The following is a 13,775-nucleotide window of genomic DNA, read 5'->3' as shown; positions in this document are numbered from 1 at the left end:
TGATCGCATCTCTGCACTGCTTTGTGAGCTCAGATGTTAGCTTGCAGTTGCCTGAGGCATGCGCCAAACCACGCTGGCGAATTAGCTCAAGAGTTTTCGAAGATAGGCGATTTTTTGTGGCTATCACTCTCTTGGCGTTCCTCGCGCATTCATGGAGGTGCTGAACCAGTGGATCGTATTCCTCGTCAATGTTGTCAACAATGGCATCTTCCCATGTTGCTGCAATAGTACCAAAGAGTTCCCAGTTGGTGGTCATTCTGGGAGTTCTCTTTTTGAACTTTGCAGCCCTTTCTCTCCGCTCTGTGAAGTAGAATTTTGCACGGAGGAGACGTTGGTCCGATCCCGTTAGAAATTTTGGGACAACAGCGACATCAGTCAGGCAAAACTGTCGGTTGAATATGATGTGGTCTATTTCATTGTGGAATCGTCCACTGGGAGACTCCCATGTCCATCGTTTAGATTCTGCCTTCTGGAACTGTGAGTTACCATGAATGGTCTTGGTCCACATGATGAACTCAGACAGTCTCTCACCCTGTTCGTTCCATTCTAGGCCATGGGTCCCGATGTGAAGTTCTTCAGCTGATCTTCTTGGTCCTAACTTGGCATTAAAATCACCCACAATGATCTTGTAGAAGGTGTGGTCTTCTTTATAGAACTTCTCTAGCTCCATGTAGAACTTCTCGATTTCTCTTTCATCATAATGAGATGTTGGTGCATAGACAACGAAGATAGAAACTGCAGGCAGTGAGCCACATCTATTCAAATGTAAACATCCGATTCGGGTTGTTAGGCATTCGAATGAATCAATGCTCTTGGCCAAGTTTGTGTTGACAAGGACACCGAGGCCTCCGACACCTCTTTTATCACATGTTCCGAGGAAAAATTCTTCTCCAGTGTTGAAAACGGCATGGTGAGATTCGTGCCTTCTTGTCTCAGTCAGACCAATGATGGCGTACTTGATCATTCGCGCTTGTACCATCAGGTCCTCTATGGATGCATCTGATGCTAGTGTACGTGCATTGAAAGTACAGACGATCATTTTTGTCTTCCTTCGTTGTGGCAGCCTAGGTCGGCCTTGAGATTTTGTCAGCCTCTCCTTTCTCATCCTTCTCAGTGCTGCCATGTCTGTGAAGCCTTCAGGGTCAGGTGAATGAGACCAGTTGTAGTTACTGGTTTTGGCATATCGAATACACAGTGGATAGCTTGCCAGGCTCTTCCGTGTGGGCGGAATACTCTCGGTAGCTTGCCAGTCTTTCCGAGAGGGATAGAGGCTTTTGGGGCGACCTCTAATCACCCTTGCAGGTGTTACCATATTTGAACCCTATCAAATATGGTACGACAATTCCGGAAGATGGGTATTTAGTGTCTTATGATGTGTCGCGAGGCCGCTTGCGGCCGCGCGGGTCTGGAAAGCGTCCTGGAGTGTGGCGACGGCTGGGTAGTGGAAGTAGTGTCGAGAGTGGAAGTCTGCCAGTGGGGTATTTATCTGGGTAGGGTGGGTCTCCTGTGCACAATTCGATCCCTGGGTGGTTGATGGAAGCAGACAGGGCAGGGTAGGGTGGGGCTCCTGATTAGAATCCCTTTGTCACCTGTGGTGGTGGGAGCAAGCAGAGAAGCTCTGTCCCTGGGTCTGCCGAGCCTGGAGTCCAAGGTCTCAGAGAGTTCCGCTTATCTTGTTCTGAGGGTCTTCAGTCGTGCGTGGGTCTCAGCCGGAGCTGCTGCGCGGGTCCGGAAAGCATCCTGGAGTGTGGCGACGGCTGGGTAGTGGAAGTAGTGTCGAGAGTGGAAGTCTGTCCTGATGGATCCATCACATCCTCCAGAACGGCAATGGAGAAGATTATCCATGACTTCTACTCAAATCTCTTCGATAGCCATGTCCACTTGCTGACATACCAAATTCCACAGGATGGATATGTCGTTCCCAACATTCTCCCTTCCGAAATCCGACACGCCATTTCCTCGGTAAAGAAACAAACAGCACCCGGCCCAGACAAGGTCAGACCTGAACATCTGAAGAACCTGCCTTCAGTACTCATCAATACACTGGCTCGGCTCTTCACTCGCTACCTGTCTGAATGCACGGTTCCATCCCTATGGAAAACCAGCAGGACCGTACTACTGTTCAAGAAGGGAGACATCCATGACATTGGCAACTATCGCCCGATCTGCCTATTGTCTGTCATCTACAAGTTGTTCACTCGAGTCATCCTAAATAGGATTGGCAGAACACTAGATGAAGGACAACCATGCGAGCAAGCCGGGTTCTGCAAAGGATTCAGCACCATTGACCATATCCACACGATAACCAAGCTCATTGAGGTTTCTCGGGAGTTCAAGATGCCGCTCTGTTTAACGTTCATTGATTTAAAGAAGGCCTTTGATTCTGTTGAGACGGAAGCGGTCATTGAAGCCCTAGCCAATCAGGGCATTCAAGCCCAATACATCAGGATCCTCCGTGAGCTGTATTGCGGATTCACTACCAGGATCTCACCATTCTACAAAGAAGTGATTGTTGATGTCAAGAGAGGGGTGTGGCAGGGTGATGCCATTTCACCGAAACTCTTCAGTGCCACCCTCGTGAACATCATGCGACGACTGGAATGGGAAGGAATGGGAGTGAAGATAGATGGTCGGCAACTACACCACCTCCGCTTTGCTGATGACATTGTTTTAATAACTCCAAACATCAGCCAAGCGGCACAAATGCTGGCCGACTTTGACCGTGAGTGTGGAAAGGTAGGACTACAGCTGAATCTTACGAAGACAATGTTTATGAGAAACAGCCTTGTTCCTGATGCCCCATTCGCTCTCAATGGAACGACCATCTCCGAATTCAACAGCTATGTGTACCTAGGTCGAGAGGTCAACATGACAAATGACTTGGCACCCGGGCTGCGCAGGAGGAAGAGAGCGGCTTGGAACGCCTTCAAGAACGTCGAAGAAATAGCTAAGAGGATGAAGAACCTCCGGCTCCGGGCACATCTCTTTGATTCCACTGTTCTTCCTGCATTAACATATGCCTCAGAGTCCTGGGCCCTATGCAAACAAGATGAGAACGCTATTCAGGTCTCCCAAAGAAGAATAGAAAGAACTATGCTTGCAATATCATGTTTCACTCAAATGAGAGAAAGAATCCGGAGTTCTGAAATCTGTCGACGATCAAGAATCAGGGACGCTGTCTCATTTGCCAAGGTGTTGAAAATCAGATGGGCTGGTCACGTAATGAGATTTAAAGACAACCGCTGGACTAGAGCTGTTACCGACTGGATTCCACGGGATGTCAAAAGACTGCGTGGCCGCCCACCTTCCAGATAGTCAGACTTCTTCGTGAAGATCATGAACGATCAGTTTGAGGCCTTCATGTTCCCGGAGCGAACAGATGCCATTGGGCTACACTAGCACGCGACAGGGACAAATGGAGACATTACTGGCGCCCGCTCGAGCAAATCGACGACTAACGGGAAGTTAAGTGATATAAGTGATTTTATAAGACACATTCATTATTGGCATCAGATAGCATTAATTTCCTTCTATAAGTTTTGCAGCTTGAAAGGCAATTGTAGACATCAGTGTGAATGATGTTCTTCATTTGGTTTGCGTTGGCCGCTTGCAAGGCAAACGCCTTACCTTTTGTGCTATCCCTTTTCTCTGCATTGAGGATAAAATACACCTGATTCTTACAAATATGTAATAGAGACAATCTACATTGGTTAACTAAGGTACTCTGGATTCTTGTCATCCTAGCCATGATACTTATACTAGAAGAAGAAAAATGATCAGACAGTAAACATTAACAGTTACTGATAAAATTTGAATAGTATAAATTGTGCTTGTGAATCATTTTACAAATGATATTTGTTGTTCATGAAAATTAACATTTGTTGTAAAGAAAAGTATATATCCAATGCAAAATGCAAGACAACTGAGATCATACTTGAACTCATTAAAAGAATAGTTCAACAAGACTGCATATACTACCAGTATTAGATGAAATGGGATTCTGAATCTGTAAAATAAGTGTACTTGGAAAAATTAGATTTGGCAATAAATATGACTGCCAGAGTTGTCAGATAAAGTTAATTGTTTAAAAATCTCTAACACAAAACTTTTCTATAAAAATTTGCTGGTAGATTGCCAAAGTCAGCTTGAAGTATTGTCACTGTCCTCCTGTTGTTCATTGATTTGCTTGAGCGGGCCCAATGACATCTCCATTGTGAGACTTGTTACTGTGTCGGGCATATCGTTACTGTGTTGGGCATATCGAATATGTCACGGGGAGCTTGCCAGGCTCTGCCGAGTGGGCGAGATACTCTCGATAGCTTGCTGGGCTCTCTGAGAGGGGCGGAGGAATCAAACTTGGGTCGGCCATGTTGGCCGCTTGCAAGGCAAACGCCTTACCCTTTGTGCTATCCCTAAAATATGTGGGTCACTAAGATTGCCAATAGGCTCTAAGAGCATTACTTCTTCAAATTATACTTTGAAAGTACAAAAGATGCTTAGAAAGGGATCATTGCGGACATCCAAAATAATTCCCCTGCATGTTATCATTATTAAGTAATTATTAAGTCCCGTGAATTCTAGGATTTAATTAAATCAGGTTGAATGAAAAAAATAATGAAAAATTCAGGAGCTGAAGGTGGGTTTGTAGAGTAAAAATACTTTTCTTCTTTAGTACCCCACAACAAAACTCTATGTCCTTTACACTCATTAACTTCTATTTCTGGTAGCCCCACCAAGAATATTCTGTACATGTGCCAAGAGTTTAGTTTACTGGAGTCAGGAGTTAACATAGAGCTCTAGAGCCCTACAAAAAAAAGGAGCCAATGTTATTCATGGTAGGGGGTAACCTTGGGTGACATCTGTTACTGCACTGCCTCCCAGATCATCAGTGGTGGCTAAAAAATAATTAAATCAATCCACTCTCAATGCAGCTGATGACCTGCTGGAGTGTGCTCAAGTCTGAGTGGCATCAAGATTGATGGCACCATTATCAGGGACTCACACAACACTATTAAACCTTCTCATCAGCCTTTTTCACTGCCACTAGCTGGGGGTTTGTATTGGAAATCAAAATGTCTCACATCACAAGACAGATTTCTCTATGGAAATAGTGTTGTGTCTTTAAAAGGGTTTACTTTTTAATCTAGGTGTGCCTGATAGGGAGAAAATAATGAACAGAACCAATTTTGCCAAGGCTTCAAAAGGAATTAGAAAATGCACTTATACATAGGAGAGTTCAGCCTCTTTGCCTTTTATAATTTAGCAGAGCACTGAGGGATATGCAAACATAATTCAAAGAAAAGTCAATCACCACTTCCACTTTTGAATGGCATTGAGTAAAGACCAAGTGTAGGGCTTAATTAAGTTTAAGGCTTATTTTATTTATGTGTGAATTTTATTATTTTATTCTAAGATGCTACGGACCATATGGCTGAGACATAAATTAAAAATTTTCCTGAGGCAGAAATTTTAAAAATTTAAGCATCGTTAATTTTATTGTATTTAAGTATAAGTATATTGATATATACACTGACACATATACATTTTTATATATACTAATATATGCATTATATATATATCTTGGAAGGGTTTTTAGGATTTGTGAGATGCTGAAAGTTCATTGAAAAGATGGTATGGCTTTGAGGAAATGTCCTCATCATATATCTATGTTCCCATGTGTGATATATGAATTTAGGTTTTGAGTGAGAATACACAGTGATGAACATTACAAAAATAAAAAGTGAGTTCTGGTTCTAGATACTGTAATGTGTTAAGTAGCTTAATAACAAATGTAGAGAAAACATACAACTATAGTTTTGACTTAAATTTGCTCTCAGAGCCTTATTGTGCTTGCTGCACACACCCTAAGTGCTTCCTGACTGAAGCTCCAGTGCTAAGAGAGCTTAGGTGCCCTGCATCTCCTCAGTCACTGCCATCAGGGCACATGGCATCTGGTAATTAGAAAGTGGCATCTGTTAAATAAATTTAGTATTTTAATTGGGCAAAGGAGTGCAAGTCAGAGATGGATGTGTATGTGTGTGTGCTTGTATGTGGGCAGAGAGAGGCAGTGCCCTATTTTGAGCAGATTTAGGATTCCAAAGGGCTATAAATTTATGGCCATATGTCACGTTAGCTACTTTACATTAGAAATTTCTTCTTTTACTATGTTTATATTTTCCAAACTTCCCTTCCTCTGATAAGTCAAGCATGCTGTTTCAGAATTTCTACACACTTTTTTTTTCTTTTCAAAAGAGAATTATCTAAACTGTACCCTTCAACAGCACCGCCAGAAATTTTTCTATATATAAATGAGAAAAGTAGGACTCCTCTCCCCAAATGTCCACTGACCTCCCATGGCCAGACTTTGGAAATCCTTACCCGCTTCCATCCCAACTTCTGCCTGATTCTAACATGTTCTCATGATTTTTTGTGTGTAACTTTAGTACCCTCCTTAGGACAGCCTGCCACTAGGTAGCCAGGATAATGACTTATTTATCTTTGCGTTTCCAGGAAGGCCTTTGTTTACCTTACCATGTAGGAGCCTGGGAAAGGCTGTAATTTATCTGAAGAAATGAAAATTAAACTAATTGAAGAAGTAGCTGATTATTGTCATGAATGATCTTCATGAGACAATGATGTATATTCTAGATTTCTTGGGGAAATGAGAGTGGGGATAAGATCACTATCTCAGAGTTTTAGAGATGAAAGCACTGCTATGTCAAACAGACGTCAAAGCCCAAAAGGCAGGAGTTGGTTGACAGAGACATCCTTTGTAGGTGTTCCTCTTGTACATTTAAAAACTGCTTCTACTCATCGTCTTTTGGTGTTTTCTGCCATCTGCTGACTTTTCACCACCACAGTCTTTCTTCATCTCTTCTCCAAATCATGTCCTCCTACTCAGTTTCAGTCCAAATTGCTATGCCCAGAGGATAATGTAGGAAGACAATGACACCGTGTACAAATATCTTAGTCTGTGTTCTCTTTTTATAGCCATGACTTAAAGTATTTCTGGATTATTCTGAGAATGCAGACATTCAAAACACAATGTTAATGTGTGGGTTGAGAAATAGCTCAGTGGACTGAGAACAGATTTTGCATGCTGGAAGCCCAGGTTCTACCTCCTGCACTTGGCATCGCCTGACACCTCATCCAGCAGTGATGCCCAATGACAGAGTTTGAAATAGCCTCAGGACAATACCTACTATGGTCCCAAAGCATACCCTCTCCAACAACAGCAATGAAAAAACCTCTGTGTGTGTTTTTATGACATATGATGGCATTGGAAAGAGAGGGAATAATAAACACAGTGACAGTATCATCATTATAAAAAACTGATTATGGATTCCAAAAGAATATTGAATTTTTCTATATTTTGTGACCAGAAATCTATCCCTAAGATTAACAACTAAAAACAATAGTTTCTATTACCAAAATAGTAATGGTCATTAAAATACACTAAGCTTGCTATGTCTGACGAACGCTATTCAAAATGTTGTACCTAATCTACACTTCAGTCCCATAAGACTAATGGGGACTCTGAGGCTGGATGGCAACATATCATCTCCTCTGCTCACAGTCATGGGTTCCCCTTTACTTAGGGAACATCCTCCACACCATTCCTCAGTCATCCTCCTTAAGCCTTACCACTCCACTCTGTTGTACATTCATGCCCCATATGCAGTTGTACTTGCCTGTAATGGAATACAGGGAAATTGAAAAGTTATATCTCTGACAAAACAGATGCTCCTGAGTTCAGTTTGAGAAAGGCACATTACAATTGTGCTTTTGTAATGTTGCTTTTGTGAGAGTTACTGATGTTGTTTTTGTGATGTGATGTTGTTTTTGTGATGTCAGTTGTATAAGTGTAATTCAAAAACACTAATAATGGATGTATACACCATGTATAATACTTGATAAATATATTCTCTAATATATATACCATGTATATGTTTATAGATGCATAGAACAATTCATAATACATATATACATATGCTTCTATTAACCCTTTCATAAATGATAAATTGAAAATTTTATAGGATGTGGAATAAGCCTTCTAAAAAGATGCCTATAATGAGAAATCCAAATCTATCTCTGACATGTCCCAAGCACTATTTTGCAATAGGGAATACATTTATGTCTACAAGTATTTTAGAAACTCACTTACTGGTGCGTGATGGATTATTGAAAACATCATTTAGCATGAATATTTCTTTGATTCACAAACCAGTAAAAGATTGCCATAAGATTAATAATTTTTGTTTAATGGGAGAAAAAATTTTGTTTAAAGGGAGGAAATATTTTAAGAATATCTCATAAACATTTTATTTCCCACTTAGCTTTAATAAATAATTCATTTTATTTTCTTCTCAAATTTACATAGCTTAGCACCTCATTGATAGAAGGGTTCAATATTTCAGAAGGCCAATAGTAAAATTAAAAAACTAATAAATGTTATTTGTAGGATGACTATAGATCAAAAACATGTCTAATTTCCTTCATCTAATTCAGACAACTTTATTTTTATTTATTCCTTATTTTTAAAAATTTCTTGTATTTTTTATTGAATCGCTTTGAAATAGGGCATTACAAAATTGTCCATGATAGAATTTCAGTTAAACAATGTTCCAATACCCATCCCTTCACCAGTATAAGTGCAATTTTCCAGCACCAGTGTTCCCTGTTTCCCTCCCACCCATTCAAGCAACCCCCTACCAAAGCCTGCCTTTATGGCAGACACCTCTCTTCTTTCTCTCATTGAGGCATTTCGGTTTTTGATACAGATGCTGCAAGGTTATCTAGTGTATCCCTTTATCTGCTTTCAACAATCAATTCTTATCCAGAGTGATCATTTCCAACTAATATTGTCATAATGGATTCTTAACTAGCCTCCATCTCCCACACCATTGACCAACCATTAACCAATCATCCTGGCCTATTTTCCTTGACCTTAGATTTTTCATACTTTTTTTATAACTCACACATAAATGCAGTCATTCTATATTTGTCCCTTTCCTTCTGACACATGTCACTCAACATGATACTCTCCAAATCTATTTATAGACGAATTTCATGACCTCATTTTTCCTAATAGCTGTGTAGTATTCTATTGTGTAGATGTACCATAGTTTCTTTATCCATATGTCTCTTATGGGGCACTCATGTTGTTTCCAGATTCTGGCTATTGAGAATAATGCTACAATGAACATAGGAATGCAGATGGCTTTTCTGCTGTGTGTATTTAGACTCCTGCGGTATATTTTCAGTAGTGGTATTGTTGAATCAAATTTGAGCTCAATTTCTTATTTTTTCAGCAATGTCCATATTGTTTAAAAATAGGCTAGACCATTCAACATTTCCACCAGCAATGAAAGAGGGTCCCTTTCTCTCCATATTCACACTGGTTGTTGTTGTTTGTTTGTATGTGTGCCAATATCTTTGGTGAGAGATGATATCTCACTGTTGTTTTGATTTGCATCTCCCTGATGATTATCTATGTGGAGCATTTTAAAGCATGTTAAAGTCTCCAACTACTATTGTGCTTCTATCATTGTCTTTCTTCAAGTATGTTAGCAGTTGTATTAAGTATTTTGCTGATCTCTTATTAGGTGCACATACTTTTAGGAGTGTGAGTTCTTTTTTTTTTTTAATTTATTTATTTATTTGCTCGATAAATAAATAGCGGGTAGGGCGTTCGCCTTACAAGTGGCCAACATGGCCGACCCGAGTTCGATTCCTCCGCCCCTCTCGGAGAGCCCGGCAAGCTACCGAGAGTATTCGATATGCCAGACACAGTAACAACAAAGTCTCCAATGGAGACGTTACTGGGCCCGCTCGAGCAAATCGACGATCAACGGGAGGGCCTTTACCTTTACCTTTACCTTTATTTATTTATTGAATCACCATGGGAAAGGTTACAAAGCTTTCAGGTTTAGGTCTCAGTCATGCAAATATCAAGCACATTTCCCTTTACCAAAACTTATTTTTTACCATGAAGAACCCCAATAAAACCCCACCCCCCATCCCTCCCAGTCCCTGTGGGGCAGATGAATTCTAGTTAACACTCTATCTGCTTTGATTAGATTCATTGTTTCAATAAAAGATTCACCACTATTATTTAGAGTTTACCCCCCCCCCCCGAATCAGACATGCTGACAAAGCATTGTGAAGTGATTTGCTTTCTACAGCTGGGTTCAAGAATTATATGTTGGTTTTGGATTTCTGCTATTTTACTTATTGACCCTGGAAGTATTTCTACTGAAAGTCAGATAGTTAAGAAATTGGTTTCTGTGCTCTGGAGTCGTGGCCGTGCTGGAGAGCCGCTAGTGGGGGGCAACTGGTGGCCTCGGTAGGGTGTGAAGGGCGGACCGAAACGCCCCCCTTCCCATGAGGTTTTAGTCGCCCCCAGTCCCCCGGCTCATACCTGCTGTCCACAAGGCTCCCATGCGGCCGCCATCTTTCTTTCCAGAGAGGAGAAGGCGACTGGGGCAGGAGTGTGAGTTCTTACTGACATACATATCCCTTGATCATTAAGTAATGACCTTCACTGTCTCTTATGACCTTCTTCAGCCTGAAGCCTAGGTGGTCTGATATTAGTATGGCCACCTAGCTTTCTAAGGGGATGATTTGCTTAGAGAATTGTTTTCTAACCCTTGACATTGAGACTGTGGTTTGCTTTAACTGTTCAGATGTATTTCTCGTAGAGCAGAAAGTTGGATTTAATTTTATAATCCATCATGCCTCTTTGTGCCTCTTGATTGGTGCATTTAGTCCATTAAATTTAGAGAAATTATTGTGATGAGGTTTTTTGCCATCTTTATTTAGAAGTTTGGTGTACTTATTGGACATGTATTATCTTAAATTAGCCCATTTAGTTCTTTTAGCATTAGTTTTGTTTCTATGAAGTGTCTGAGTTGTTCTCTGTATGTGAAGTATATATCACTTGATCACTTGATACCCCGTTATTCATCAATTTACTCGAGCGGGTGCCAGTAATGTCTCCATTCATCCCTGTTGCGTGCTAACCTAGCCCAGTGGCATCTGCTCCTTCTAGGAACATGCAGAGCCTCATTTAGGGTCTTGATGAAGAAGTCTGACCACCTTGTAGGTGGGCATCCACGTGATCTTTTGATGTCCCGTGGAATCCAGTCAGTAATGGCTCTAGTCCAGTGATCATCTGTTAACCTCATTATGTGTACAGCCCATCTGATTTTTGATGCCTTGGCAAATGAGACAGAGTAACTGATTCTTGAGCATTGACGGAGATTGGAACTCTGGATTCTATCTCTCATTTGAGTGAAGCGTGATACTCCAAGCATAGCTCTTTTGATTCCTCTTTGAGAGACCTGAATAGCATTCTCATCCTGATTGCGTAGGGCCCAGGTCTCTGAGGCATATGTTAATGCAGGAAGAACAGTGGAATCGAAGAGATGTGCTCATAGCTGGAGGTTCTTTGTCCTCTTAGTTATTTCTTCAGTGCTCTTGAAGGCATTCCAAGCCGCTCTCTTCCTCCTGCGTAACTCAGGTGCCAGGTCATTCATCATGTTGATTTCTTGACCTAGGTATATATAACTGTTGCATTCAGAGATGGTGGTTCCGTTGAGAGTGAATGGAACGTCAGGAACAAGACTGTTTCTCATGAACATTGTATTTTTGAGATTCAGTTGCAATCCGACCTTTCCACACTCACAGTCAAAGTCGGTCAGCATTTGTTCTGCTTGGCTGATGTTTGGTGTTATCAGAATGATGCCATCAGCAAAACGGAGATGGTATAGTTGCCGACCATCTATCTTCACGCCCATTCCTTCCCATTCCATTTGTCGCATGATGTTCTCGAGGGTGGCACTGAAATGTTTTGGTGAAATGCTATCACCCTGCTGAACCGCTCTTTTGACGTGGATGATTACTTCTTTGTAGAATGGTGAGATCCTGGTAGTGAATCCGTAATAGAGCTCACGGATATATGTATAGCTCCTTCAAATCTGAGTAAGAGAAGAGTCTGACTGGGTCATGTATTCTTGATAAGGCATTCATTTCATTGAGGTTGTTCACTATATCCCACTACTGTCTCTAGACCTCGAGGATTTCATCTTATAAATCTGCAGTGAATCTTAGGCATGATCAATTATAAGCTAATCCCTTCTTTGATCTAGCTGCTTTCAGTATTCTATCTCTATCTATGGTTTTCCTCATTTTGATTAGGGTGTGTCTTGGGGTATTCTTATTTGGATTTATTTTAGCTGGCACCTTTTGTACTTCCTGGAATTGGGTGCATGCAACCTTCATCTCTGGGAACTTCTCAATGATAGTGTTGACTACTGCTTCTTTATCAGGGTTTTCTTCCTGCCTCTCTAATACTGTAATGATTCTTATGTTGTTCCTCTTTACGTATCCTGATTTTCTCTTGTCATCTGTTAGTTTATTTTGAGGGTCCTTTCCATCTTCTGCTATAGTCTGGAGATTCACTGCACCTCATCTGGAAGCTCACTGATTCTGTCGTCAGCAGCTGTTATTCTTCTGGTGAGGAATTCTACTGAGTTTTTTATTTCACCTACCATAATTTTCAGGTCTGTCATTTCTGCTTGTATTTTAGTTTGCATTTTCCTCAATTTTGCTCTGACATCCTCCTGTATTTTATTGGCAGTGCATTCTATGTTTTCTTTGAGCTCCTTATATATCCTTAACATTTCCATTCTAAGTAGCTATAAGAGAGGTTATTAGCTCATTATCACTCATTGGGTCATCAGAGCTAGCTTTTTCACTCACTAAGTCTAGTGGGCTTCTATGTTGCTTTATTATTATGAGTTTTGCTGCTTAAGATTTTTTCCTGTGTGTGTTGAATGGTTAGGAGCCTAAGTTGTGATGTATTTGTATGTGTAGGATTAGTGATAGAGTGATGAAAAAATGTGCGGCCACTCTGCTTTGCTCTGAGACCACACTCTTCTGAACGTCCACATTGGGGTTCTATCTGGCGAGAGACACCAAAAGTGCTCTCCAGTGTTTGTCTGTGCAACAGCCCTAAAGTTCTAACACCGAGTTAGTTCAGACAACTTTAATAGTCTCTTCCTTCACAAAATCTTGACCAATAGATAAAGATGTCAAACAACCAAATCATCCCAGATAGATTGATTTATGGGCTGCAGGCCTTGAGGTTTTCTTTGAACGTAGGCTGGCAGATTCTCTTCCCCTCCAGAAAGACCCGGCAGTTGCCTGACACCCTACCTTCTCTGACATATAAGCAGCCAAGCTCCACAGCTCCTGAAGCATAGATGCATCATTCTAAAATCCTTTCATATTTCATAGTACTAGCAGTACAGAAGGAGTATAGTGAATTTAACCAGAAAGTTGCATGCAAAACCACCAAGCTCAATAAACAGAAACAATAACACAAAATGCTCAGCCAACCAGATCAATAAATCATCAGATAATGAGATATAACAATTATCACAAATTAAATTTGAGTCATCTATTTTCTGATTATTACATTTGCTATTTTGTTGTAGCAAGCAATATGAAGTGAATATGCTGATGTCAATTAAGGAGGCAGTGTGTGGTGGTGGGGGTGAGGGATGGAAATGGGGACACTGGTGCAAGGAAGATCACACTTGTGATCACACTTGGTGAGTGGATTGGCATTGGAAGTTGAATGCCAAAATGCCTGAAAAAACTGTATTATAAAATTTGCAAATCCCAGTATTTAAATCTAAAAAAGAAAGCTTGATGAACATAAATAGTTTCTTCAAACAGTAATAATTGATTTTCTTAGAATTTTTAATACC

Source organism: Sorex fumeus, unplaced genomic scaffold (genome assembly GCF_029834395.1).
Source record: "Sorex fumeus unplaced genomic scaffold, SorFum_2.1 ptg000095l, whole genome shotgun sequence".
NCBI classification, from domain to species: Eukaryota; Metazoa; Chordata; class Mammalia; order Eulipotyphla; family Soricidae; genus Sorex; species Sorex fumeus.
Note: the sequence above shows the minus strand (reverse complement) of the source record.